The 13,577-nt window shown below is 36.3% G+C and overlaps 1 pseudogene across 1 annotated transcript; it reads right to left on the bottom strand.

Moving 5' to 3' along the window:
- Window positions 1-4,993: 4,993 nt before the first annotated feature.
- On the bottom strand, window positions 4,994-5,660 carry LOC104771965 (pectinesterase inhibitor 12 pseudogene; annotated as a pseudogene). Its single transcript, XR_015592155.1, has one exon. The product of XR_015592155.1 is annotated as a pectinesterase inhibitor 12 pseudogene (transcript).
- Between the last annotated feature and the right edge of the window lie 7,917 nt (window positions 5,661-13,577).

Below are 13,577 nucleotides of genomic sequence, written 5' to 3' on the forward strand. Positions count from 1 at the left end.
TACTGTATAAATTTCTTATGCTGACATCTTTGAGGAACCTGCTGGCCTGCCACCCTTCAGAGAGAGTCATAACCAAAAGATTTGTTAAAACATGGTTATGATCTAGTTAACTAATGTCCTTACTGCTACTCCATCTATCTTTTTTTTTTTTTGAACTAAATGCTACTCCATCTATCAAAAGGAAGAAATCGATAAGATTGTTCGAGAAATGCTGTCTGACCGCACAATCCGTGTCAGTTCAAGTCCCTTCTCGTCTCTGGAGGTGTTGGTAAAGAAGAAGGATGGTTCCTGGCACCTTTGTGTGAATTATAGAGGATTGAATGGCCCCACCATCAAGAATATTTTTCCCATTCCCTTGATTGAAGACTTAATGGAAAAACTGGGAGGTTCCACAGTGTTCTCTAAGATTGAACTGGGAGCCAGAGGATATTCACAAAACCGCTTTTAAAACTCATAATGGCCATTTTGAGTATTTGGTAATGCCATTTGACCAGAACAACACGCCGACAACATTTCAAGGGTTGATGAATGCCAGCCCGTCTTGAAGGAGTTCCTGCGCAAGTTTGTCCTCATTTTTTTTTTGTGACATCTTGGTTTATAGTTCTACTATGGAGTATCATGTCATTCATCTGCAACAAGTCTTTCACACTATGAGACAGAGCAGCTTGTTTGCTAAGGAAAGTAAATATGAGTTTGCAACATCAAAGGTTGAGTATTTGGGGGTATTATATTGCTGTTGGTGGTGTATCTACAGACACTGCCAAAGTCAACGCTGTTGCAGAGTGGCCCAATCCCTTCATACCGGAAACAATTACATGGGTTTCTAGGATTAGCAGGTTATTATTTTGTCAAGAACTTTGGTACTATTTTTCGTCCGTTAACCATTCTCACTAAGAAAGATTCTTTCCTTTGGTCACAAGAAGCACTGGATGCTTTCAACAGTCTGAAAGTGGCATTATGTCAAGCTCTGGTGTTAGTGTTACCTGTGTTTACTAAACCTTTTTTGGTGGAAATCGATGCATGTACTAATGGAATAGGTGATGTACTAGTGCAAGACGATCATTGTTTGGCTTTCATTAGCCATCATCTTAAGGGAAAACAACTGCATTTATCTATCTACGAGAAGAAGTTGTTAGCAGTGGTCTTTGTTGTTCAAAAATTGCGCCATTATTTACTTCTAAATCATTTTGTCATCAAGACAGACCATCTCAGTTTAATATATTTGTTGGAGCAGCGCCTGAACACACCTGTTCAACAACAATGGTTACCTAAATTACTGGAGTTTGATTATGAGATCCAGTACAGGCATAGGAAGGACAATGTGGCTGCTGATCATGCCTTGTCCAGAGTTGAAGGCGCTGAATTTTGCACATGGAAATGTCTGTCCTGAAATGTGATATTTTGAAGGATATTCAAGCTCACTACGAGACTGATCCTAAGTTAGAACATTTGATTACTGAGCTACAGGCCAATCCAGTAGCGAAGAAGCATTATTCCTTGGTACAATATGTTCTACGGAGGAAAAACAAGATTATGGTGCCTGATGATATACACCTTTGGAATTCTATATTGCAGTGAATGGATTGCTCCGGTACTGGGGGTCATTATGGCCATGACACAACATATAAAAAGGTGAACGAGTCCAGTGGCCATTCCTCCTATCCATCCTATCGACTCTGCAATTTCCAGCACGTGTCATTCGGTGGATTGAACCATGCATCACTACAGCATCATTTTTGGTGCAGGTAAATGGTGAACTAGCAGGTCTATTTCGTAGTGAACGAGGACTTCGCCAAGGATGTTCTTTATCTCCCTACCTCTTTGTAATCTGTATGCAAGTCTTGTTTGCAATGATTGATAGAGCAGCTTCGGAAAGACGCATTGGATATCACCCACATTGCCACAACATCAAACTCACACATTTGTGCTTTGCTGGTGACCTTTTGGTGTTTACTGATGGGACCAAGAGTTCTGTTGAGGGTATTTTACAAATCTTTGATCAGTTTGCTGCATTCTCTAGTCTCAACATTAGCCTCAAAAAATCGACTCTCTATATGGCAGGAGTCACACATAGTGACAGGGAAGCAATCCTAAGTTCCTTCCCTTTTGCCACCGGCACTCTGCCTGTCTGGTATCTCGGTTTGTCTCTCTTGACTAAACGCATGAACACCTCAGATTACACGCCTTTAGTAGAACGGATTCGAGAGTGGATTGGAAGTTGGACTGCAAGGCATCTCTCTTTTGCGGGACGTCTGCAACTCATCACTTCGGTTCTCCACAGTCTTACAAACTTTTGGATGTCAGCTTATCGTTTACCTAAAGCGCGCATTGCAGAGATTGATAGCTTGTGTTCTGCATTTTTATGGTCTGGCCCCTCACTAAATGCAAAAAAGGCTAAGGTAGCCTAGACAAATGTTTGTCTCCCCAAGGAAGAAGGAGAATTGGGCTTGCATTCTTTGCACGATGTTATTCAAGTCAGTTGCCTAAAACTCATTTGGCGACTTATATCAGGTGACTCACTTTGGACCAACTGGATTCGAGCTTACTTGCTCAGGAAGGTGTCCTTTTGGTCGATATCTCCTAATTCCACTGCTGGTTCTTGGATGTGGAAAAAGTTGTTGAAATATCGCAGGCTGGCTTCGGAATTTGTAAAATATGAGGTGCATAATGGAAAGAACATTTCCTCTGGCATGAAAACTGGTCGCAGTTAGGTTGCCTGATTGATGTTGTAGGTCAGCGTGGGTGCATTGACATGGGTATAAGCTTACATGCCACTGTAGCTGAAGCTCTGCTCAGTAGGCCGAGAAGACACATAGTTGACAACTTCAATAAAATCGAGGAAGTCCTTGATAGTTTGCGCAACAGGGGGTTGGTAGAAAGAGAGGATATTGTCCTATGGAAAGGAAAACGAGACAAGCATAAAACATCCTTCCGCACAAAAGACACCTGGGAATACATCCAAGTTGTTAAGCAACAAAGGAGTTGGTATGAGGGTGTTTGGTTTTCTCACGCCACACCTAAGTACTCTTTTGGTCTGGTTAGCCATATTAAATCATCTTACGACAGGTGATCAAATGCAGCAATGGAACACACAGATTGATGGTACTTGTGTCTTCTGCCGTAACCTCCAGGAATCACGTCACCATCTGTTTTTCGCCTGCTCCTACTCCAAGGAAGTCTCGACGTGACTCACCTCGACGCTCTTAAGGACCAAATTCTCTACAGATTGGGAATTACTCTTGCCTTCAAGCTGCAGTTCACTCCTTGTGGAAGGAGCGGAATAGCAGACGCCATGGTGAATCACCGATCCCACCCAATTTGCTCATCAAACAAGTAGATCGACAAGTCAGGAATCGCTTGCTCTCCATACAAGACAACGATCTTCTGATGGTCTGACTCACATAGAGATGAAGAAGTCCAACCTCACAGCACTAGAGTTTTTCACTTTATAAACTTTTATGTTTCAATGATTTCATATACAAACGCTGCACTCTAATGTAAAAAAGTATTTTTTCGAATAAATTTTACATTTTATTCAAAAAAAAGAAAAGGTGAAGGAGTTATTTTTCTGGAAAGACATGGCAACTGACATTCAGGCGTATATTCGAAGCTGCACTGTTAGTCAGCAATGCAAGTATGATACGGCTGCGTATCTAGAGTTGCTCAAGCCACTTCCCATCCTAGACACCATATGGACTGATTTGTGTATAGACGGTCTTCCTGTCTCTTGTAAAAGACGGTGATCCTTGTTGTTGTTGACCGTCTGACAAAAGCAGCTCACTTCATGGCGCTGTCCCACCCTTACACAGCTATTTATGTTGCTCAGACTTTCATGGATATTGTCTACAAATTACATGGTTGCCCTCAGTCCATAGTAAGTGACAGAGACACAATGTTTGTTAGCAACTTTTGGCAGGAACTTTTCTCTTTACAAGGTGTGGACTTGAAGTTTTCTAGCACATATCATCCACAAACCGATGGTCAGATTGAAGTCGTCAACCATTGTCTGGAGATCTACTTTCAGTGTATGTGCAGTGATCATCCCTAGTGTTGGAGTAGCTGTCTTTGGCTGAGTTTTGGTACAACACCAATTTCCATTCCTCTACTCAGCTCAGTCCTTATGAAGCGGTTTATGGTCAAGCTCCGCCAGTACATTTTATCTTCCCGGCGAGTCTAAAGTGGCCGTAGTGGCCCGCAGTTTGCAGAAACGTGAGAGCATGTTGTTGGTTCTGAAGTTTCATCTCTTGCGCGCTCAACATCACATGAAACAATTCACAGATAAGCATCGCTCAGAGAGGAGTTTTAATATTGGTGACTCTGTTTTTGTAAAGTTGCATCCGTATCGTCAAGGTTCAGTGGTTCTTCGTTCTAACCAGAAGCTAGCACCCAAATACTATGGTCTGTACAAGATAGTGGAGCATTGTGGTATGGTCGCTTACAAGCTACTGTTGCCTGATAGTTCTCTGATTCACCCTGTTTTTCATGTCTCCCAACTTAAGACAGTAGTTGGTAATGTGCACACTTCGACTCAACTCCCCTCCATTATTTTTGATGCTCTCGTCAAAGAACCGGTGCAAATTTTGAGTCGCTAGATGGATAAGCGTCAAGGAAGAGCTGCTACAAAGGTGTTGGTGCAGTGGACAAATGAGTTGGTGAAAGAGGCTACAAGTTTTGATTAATAATTATCATTTGGTTCTATTCTCAATTTGTTGGTTACTGATTCACGTTATCACTTAGAGATTATAGACTCGACTCCCGCAATCTCTACCCGCGCTTATCAGTTTCACATCTTTCACCGTCTTTGTCATGTTCTCCTTATCTGCTCACTTTTTTTACAACCGAGCAAAACCATAACTATGTCGAAAACTCATCTTATTAATTGAGAGATACAGTATTGATGTCTCATCGCCACTTATATTCTTTTCATCTTTTTTTTTATATTAAAAAAATTCAATATGTCAATGTTACCAAAAAAAAAGTTAAAAATCATACATATGCAAAGCGAAATTTTATTTCCATTAAGATGACTCTAAACTTTACATATCGATGTTTAATTAGTGAAACCCTTTGACAAATTCATCATAGCATATTAGTAAAAGCCAAAGGAATCAAAATCGTTTGAAGCAAAATATTGTTCTCTTTAGTAACAGGCGACTTCTTTAGCTTTCCTTCCTTGAATCCATCTTCGCAATTGTCTGGTGCATCCAAAGCAGCACTCATATACAGGTTAGCGGTATTATAGTCATGCGATTGAACACTTGAGAAAGCAGTGTTCAAAGAACCATTAGCCTCATCATAAAGCTCGACACAGGTGCTCAACACTGCCTCCATACCTGGTCCATACTTCTTGGCCTTAAGAATCTGTTCAACGAATCTTTTCACTTTCATAATTTTTGCCGCAGCATTCTTCGTCGACGCAAAAACCAGACCTTCGAGAGTAGTTGCAGTTTTACTTTCTGGATCTTGTGTAAGAGAATTGACGCAGAAATCGTATTTCAGCTGTAGGTTCGTAGCAGCAGCTTTCTTGCAAGAATCTTGAATGAGAGTTTGTGCAGATGTGAAATCGTTCAAGAGAAGAGAAAACATAACCAATGAAACCAAAAATTTCATTTTTTTTTTTCGAGGAAGTAGAAAAAATAAAAATCGATTGATGAAGAACATGTTCACTTTGTGTTTTTCAATTTATAGTAAAGGACACATAGAAGTTCACGGTAAGACTTTTATCTAACGTAACGTCTTTGCCAAGTTGAGTCATATGAGCTTTTATTTATTTAAAAAAAATCTAATGTAAAAAAGTTACCAATTTAAATATATGACATTTTTCAAATTGAGAAACTTTGTACACTTAATTTAATACTCTTAGGATATTTAACTGTAATGTCTATTTCTTAAAGAAAGAATTAATCAAATTTTATCCAAAAGTTGGTTTATTCCTCATCTCTAACAATCTTCTAAACATTGCTCAAATGTTTAGTGCCTTGTGTGTAATTACAATTTATCCCTCGAAATTTGTTTTATTTTATTTTGATTAAAGAAATACAATCAGCAAATTAAAATACACATCATTTTCGATTTTCCACGTCACAATCCGAAAAGAAAAAAAACTTAACGGCTGAGTTATAGTATTTACGGGAAGACTAAAGGTTTCGTCGATTCATATGATGGCTGAGTTATAATGTTTTGTGGCCGAGTTATCACAAGAAATAATCTGAAAGCAAACAGTTGATTTATATTACTTGACGGCTGAGTTATAGTGTTTACGGGAAAGCGAAAGGTCTCGTAGATTCATATGACGACTGAGTTATAATGCTTTGTGGCTGAGTTATCACAAGGAATAATCTGAAAGCGGAAAACGAAAGGTCTCGTCGATTAATGTGACGGCTGAGTTACAATAATACTGCATCGGACATATTTTTGCATTATGCCCAACTTGTTTACATCGAGAGCATGCGTTTAGCTCATGGCTAAACGCATCCAATCCGTAGTCTTCAAGAACAAGCTCCACAAGCTTGTCGTGTGTTGTACCTCCATCTATCTGCACAACTATACACCCTCTATCGTCGGTGTTAAATACATATCTATGTTTCTTTACCCAATTACCGGAAACAACTAGTACAAGAACTGGATCCATGAAAGAAAATGAAGAACAAGGTGAAGAAGAAGTAGAAGAACAAGGTGAAGAAGAATGTGAAGAAGAAAGTGTAGAAGAAGTAGAAGAACAAGGTGTAGAAGAAGGTAAAAACCATGTAAGAACAAGAGTCGAAGGAACGACGTTTCGTATTTTCGGAGAAGAAAGATGATGACATGGAATGCTGACATAGATGATGCGTCTGACGTGGCAAGTCAGCCATAAAACAAATTATAACTCAGCCTAAATAAAACTCAGCCATCAAACAAATATAACTCAGTCACAACATGAATAATATTACAGTAATTAAAAATAAAAAAATGGCAGCCAAATCCAGCCGCTTCATCAACTGAAAATATGTAACTCAGCCGTAACTGAATAATATTCTAGTAATTAATCTTTTGCTACTAAGTCAGCCGTGAAATGGCCGAGTTGTACGATAAGTCAGCCGTGAAATGGCCGAGTTGTACGATAAGTCAGCCTATCATGGCTGAGTTATAGTTTTTAACCATAACTCAGCCGTAACTACATCTCATAAGTTAGCCGTTTTTCATAACTCAGCCACCCGGAAGAAGTTAATTCAGCCGTGTCGTAGTGATAACTCAGCCAAAATTTTGACAACTCAACCATCGGGTGAAAACTCAGCCGTAAGGACGGCAAAGTTAGAGCATAACTTAGCCAAATTTCAATAAGTCAGCCGTAACGCTTGGCTGAGTTATGCTCTAAGTCAGCCGGTCTGCTCTTACTCAAATGTTTTTTCAATAAATCAGCCGTAACATACCTATAACTCAGCCATCATTACCTCTGTAACGCGTTACAGCAGAGTTATTTAATACACGTCAACGATTTCTGACTTGGCGTCTGACGTGGCAATAACATTTTTGTAATTACGTTTTTTTCGGTAACATAAAACAAGGACACGCTGGATATTTTGAAAATACCCGAAATATTCTTGTAATAAATTTTTTTTTTGTACATTCTGATAATATTACCTAAAATATATAACATTTAAGTAAATCTCCCTTACTTAAATTCTCGATTTATTTGTTTGAAATTGGTCAAGATTCATGAATCATGATATTCTTGATTTTCGTTTTTTGTATGTTTGTGCTATTTTAAGTCTTTTTTTTTGTTGTTTTTCTCAAAAGAAACGTTACGGTCCAGTTTAATAGAGTTATAAAAAGCTCCGACCAAACTAATACCTGCCTTGCATGGTCGTCGTGTAGTCTACTTAGTCAACTTCTTTTAATGTGTTTCCAATTACCGAATCATGCGTAATATAAGAAAGATAACTCTTCTACTAGTTTACCATTTTTATCAACATATTAATCTTACTAGAGGTTACCCCGTACTACGCACGAGTTTATTTTTACTTTTGTTTTACAATCAAACCTCATATATTGAATTATTGAAAAAAACTCCAACAGACTCCATTTGTAACAGCCCGCCCGACCACCACCTCTTAGTGGACCCCATGTCCAATCTAGTCTATGGGCCTACCTTCTTTAATGGGCCTCATGTCTTCCCATTATGCCCATGATCCCATCCATATTCGTCGGCTTTAAAGACTTGTTACCGTCCCTACAAATCACCACATGATCTTTTCCTGTGTTTTGTCCTCACTCGCATAGTTCCGACAATCACTTTCCGGAAAGTCACCCATCGTGAGACTACTCCAACATAAGCACACTTAATTGTGGAGTTCTCTCAGGATCCTTGACCGAAAAGATAAGTTCACTTTAGTGATATAGGTGGCAAAATCAATTCTTTTAAACCTCTCCGCATGTCGCTGAAACCAGGATGTCACAATTCACCCCCACTAACAGATCGCACCATCCTCGTTGCTCATCAAGACCGTAACCCCCGACAGTGTGAGCCAACTCGACTTCACACTTATCTGGGTTCGGCTCTGATACCACTTGTAACGCCCCGACCGCCACCTCTTAGTGGGCTCTATGTCCAATCCCAGTCCATGGGCCCACCTTCCTTAATGGGCCTCACGTCCTCTCATTAGGCCCGTGAGCCCATCCATATCCGACTGCCGGTTTGCTACATTTGAGAGGCTTTAAAGACTTGTTACCGTCCCTATAAATCACCACATGATCTTTTCCTGTGTTTTTTCCTCACTCGCACAGTTCCAACAATCACTTTCCGGAAGGTCACCCATCTTGAGACTACTCCAGCATAAGTACGCTTAACTGTGGAGTTCTCTCAGGACCTTTGACCGAAAAAATAATTGCACTTTGGTGACATAGGTGGCCAAATCAATTCTTGTAAACCTTTCCGCAAGTCTCTGAAACTGGGATGTCACACCATTACTAAAAGCAACCTTGATGTTTAATTTCATTTATTAGTCTTGTTTAATTTATTAAATAACGAAATGTAGAAAAGATTAAAATATCTCTCTGTTCTACAATTAGAATGTGTTGTTTTGGGATTCTACCAATTTGTAATACATATACGGTGAAATTTGAAATTTGTACTGTCTTCTTTTTATGTGGCTTGTATTTGTCTTTCCTTTGCAGATGAAACGACAAGTGATTTTCTTCCTTTTGTCTGCTGGTTTCTCCCAACATCAGAAGTTGTTTAACCTTTATTGTTGTATATCCTGTCAACATTAGACCAGTAATGTTAAAAACCAATCAAACCCTGTTTAGTGGCTTTTATTTACTTAGTGAATCTATTAAATATACTTAGAGATAATCACCTTTTGGGGAGTTCTTTCTTCGACATTGATAAAGGCAAAATCACCTTCATCTTTGTTTTTCCTGTTGAGTGAGTGAAGGCAGAACTAAAATTTAAAATTAAATATGAATTACCTTTTAGAGATAATCACCTTTTGGGGAGTTCTTTCTTCAACATTGATAAGGGCAAAATCACCTTCATCTTTGTTTTTCCTATTGAGTGAGTGAAGGCAGAACTAAAATTTAAAATTAAATATGAATTACATTTGCTTTTTTTTTTGAACAACAAAATTTAAATTACATATGTTTTTTTATTTTAATATCTGGCAGAACGTTGTTTCTTCAATGCCTTACCCCTTGCAAATCTTGAAGAGACTTCAACCTCGGTTTTAAACTTCGGTTTACATCATCAGTAATTATCTATTAAAATAACAAAGTGAAAAATGTAAAATTGTAAATGTTAAAATTCAAGCGTAAATGGTTTATGATTCCTTGTTGAAATTTTTTTCACATGTGTGTCTCAGGTTCTAGGGGAAAGTGGTGTTGATCGTCTTTCATGGATGTGACAGACTGACAGTGAAACTCTGGAACATGAGCCGTGAAATTGTATGTAGACTCTTTGACATTGGAATACAATGTCTTCCCTATTAAGTCTTTGATGAGCTGAGCCACCTCGTCGTCCAATTCATCTAAGTTGGCCTAAGAATAAAAAAGTGACTTGGGTTGGGAATTTCAGTTTGAATAGTACCTTCAAATAGTTAGTACATATACAAAATAAAATAAAAAACATATTAAAAGAACTATGAAACAATGGATTGCCACAATCCGGACTCATTGAAAACAACACACCGGAGTATTCCCACAGCTTCGGATGGAGGAAAAATGTGACATGTCAAGGTCGAACCAGATTTTTTTATTTTCAAATTACAGTTAGTGCATGAAATGTAATGCCACCCAATGCGCAATGCACAACTTCAACCATTTTCACTTTACACCAAAAACAAAATGTTCCTTAAAAATATCAAGACGATGTTTTAAGTAATAGTAGTAAAAATAAAAGGGGCATTCTCAAAAAGTTGACCATTTTTAAAACTACCCCACTTTATATAAAAAATGACCAAATTACTTTTTTTTTGAGTGACAGTAAGAATGTACAGTCATCAAAATCGAAAATATTTTCCTGCCAAAAATAAAAAAAATTTCCCGCCAAAATCAAAAATTTTTCCCGCCAAAAAATTTTTCCTGTCAAAATCGAAAATTTTTCCCGCCAAAAATATTGAAATTTATACCTTATAAAAATAGTGTAAACGCTTTTAAAAACTTTTTTATAGTGTTTACAATGTGTTTAAAAACCTTGTAAACGCTTTTAAAAACCTTGTAAATGCTCTTAAAAAGATTTTAAAAGCGTTTACAAGATGTTTAAAAACCTATTAAAACCCTTTTAAAAACCTTATAAAAACATTTACAAAGTTTTTAGAAACATTGTAAAAGCGTTTACAAGGTGTTTAAAAACCTTTTAAAAATCTTTATAAAAACCATTTGAAAACCTTTTAAAAACCTTTGAAAAACCATTTAAAAACCTTGTAAAAGCGTTTACAAGGTGTTTAAAAACCTTTTAAAACTCTTGAAAAAATCTTGTAAAGTTCTACATTATAAAACCTTTTAAAAATCTTGTAAATTTTTTTAGGCGGGAAAAATTTTGGCAGGAAAATCTTTGTCGAAATTTTATCAAATTTTTTTTGACAAAAAAATTTTTGGCAGGAAATTTTTTTCGAAAAATTTTTGGCGGGAAAATTTTGTTTTTCTTTTTATTGATTAAAATATTTTTCATCTAAGGGTAAAATGGTCATTAAAAATTAAAGGAGGGCAAAAATAAAAATGGCAAAAGGGGGTATTTTTGAAAAATGGTATATCAAAAAGGGTATTTTTAACAAATTCTCAAAACAAAATTAAAATTGGTCATATTACCTGGCCTACATCCTTGTTGTCTGACGTAAGTCTCTATTTGGTCAATCACATACAAATCTTTTGGGTTTAAATAAAATTTGTCAACTAAAATTGACGGGACATTACTTGCCTTGAAATAGTTATTGGGGAAAATATTAAAGACTATAAGATTGTTGTTCAATTTAGAAGATTATTGTAAGAATATTAGGAAAAACTGATGTGAAAAGTAAGACAAAAATTGATTTAAATGGAAGCAATATATATTACATGTGGGAGAATGGGCAAAAAAACAAATACAGAATTAACCAGATGTATATGAAATATAATACCTTTTGCGGAATTGTTGGAGTTAAAAAAGACATTTGGGATGACGATGTTGCATTCAAATATAAATAGTCTGCCCAGAGTGTAAGAAGTTTGGCATGTGTTTCAATGGCAAGTTTTTCCCAAAGAGAGACACTGCTTTCCCAAATCAACAGATCTTCGAACTTAGATAGGCAAGTTGCATGCCTTAAAGCAAGTAAAAAATTAGTTAGAGTGGAAATTTTTAATATACATTAGGTGAGATAGGTGTGGATTAGGTAGTTGATTTATGTTTTCATCTAGAAAAAGACCTTTAAAGCTGAGTAAGAGATTGTTTTTTCTAAAGTATGGAGCTTTCCTAAAACAATCATATCTTTACCGGTGGTCATCGTTAGAGAGTGACTCTAGAGTAGAGTAGAGAGCAATTTTTTAAGTTGTACCATTTTTAAAATTGTAGTTATTGTGTGGGGGTGTTGATTCCCAGTAGTGAGGGAAAAAGATAATAATAATAATAATAAAAGTAATTAAAGATTGAATTATATTGTATAATCTTATGGAAAACAGATTACTAATATTTAATTAAAAGTAAATAAGAAAGCAATTATCAAATTACTTATTTTACTTTGATGGCAAGACGTTACGTTTTCAAAAGCAGAATGCAAAACTAAAACTAAATTCGAGTTTCAATTTAAATACCGTATGGGATGAAGAGAAACACAGGGCCTGCAAGTTCAGATTTCATTTGTTTGTTTGTTAATTTTTTTAATTACCAAATAATTAAGTTGGCAATTGTGGCCATGTTTAATTAGCAATGGATCTTAAACATTTGTGTATAATAAATTATAAATTGAAATTAATATGAGGACACATGTCAGCTATATAAAGCGCCATATGTCATCGTCTCAAACAAATTTTAGAAGAAACCTTCTCTTCTTATATAAGACGAGACATTGCTTGCCATGAAATAGTTACTGGGGAAAATATTAAAGACTATAAGATTGTTGTTCATTTTAGAAGATTATTGTAAGAATATTAGGAAAAACTGATGTGAAAAGTAAGACAAAAATTGATTTAAATGGAAGCAATATATATTACATGTGGGAGAATGGGGAAAAACAAATACATAATTAACCAGATGTATATGAAATATAATACCTTTTGCGGAATTGTTGGAGTTAAAAAAGACATTTGGGTTAACGATGTTGCATTCAAATATAAATAGTCTATCCAGAGTGTAAGAAGTTTGGCATGTTTTTCAATGACAAGTTTTTCCCAAAGAGAGACACTGGTTTCCCTGAATCAACATATCTTCGAACTTAGATAGGCGAGTTGCATGCCTGAAAGCAAGTAAAAAATTAGTTAGAGTGGAACTTTTTAATATACAGTAGGTGAGATAGGTGTAATGTGGATTAAGTAGTTGATTTACGTTTTCGTCTAGAAAAAGACCTTTAAAGCTGAGTAAGAGATTGTTTCTTCTAAAGTATGGAGCTTTCCTAAAACAATCATATCTTTACCGGTGGTCATCGTTAGAGAGTGACTCTAGAGTAGAGTAGAGAGCAACTTTTTAAGGTTGTACCATTTTTAAAATTGTAGTTATTGTGTGGGGGTGTTGATTCCCAGTAGTGAGGGAAAAAGATAATAATAATAATAATAAAAGTAATTAAAGATTGAATTATATTGTATAATCTTATGGAAAACAGATTACTAATATTTAATTAAAAGTAAATAAGAAAGCAATTATCAAATTACTTATTTTACTTTGATGGCAAGACGTTACGTTTTCAAAAGCAGAATGCAAAACTAAAACTAAATTCGAGTTTCAATTTAAATACCGTACGGGATGAAGAGAAACACAGGGCCTGCAAGTTCAGATTTCATTTGTTTGTTTGTCATTTTTTTAATTACCAAATAATTAAGTTGACAATTGTGGCCATATTTAATTAGCAATGGATCTTAAACATTTGTGTATAATAAATTATAAATTGAAATTAATATGAGGACACATGTCAGCTATA

The sequence above is a fragment of the Camelina sativa genome, chromosome 20 (assembly GCF_030686135.1).
Source record: "Camelina sativa cultivar CO46 ecotype springtype chromosome 20, ASM3068613v1".
Lineage (NCBI taxonomy): Eukaryota > Viridiplantae > Streptophyta > Magnoliopsida > Brassicales > Brassicaceae > Camelina > Camelina sativa.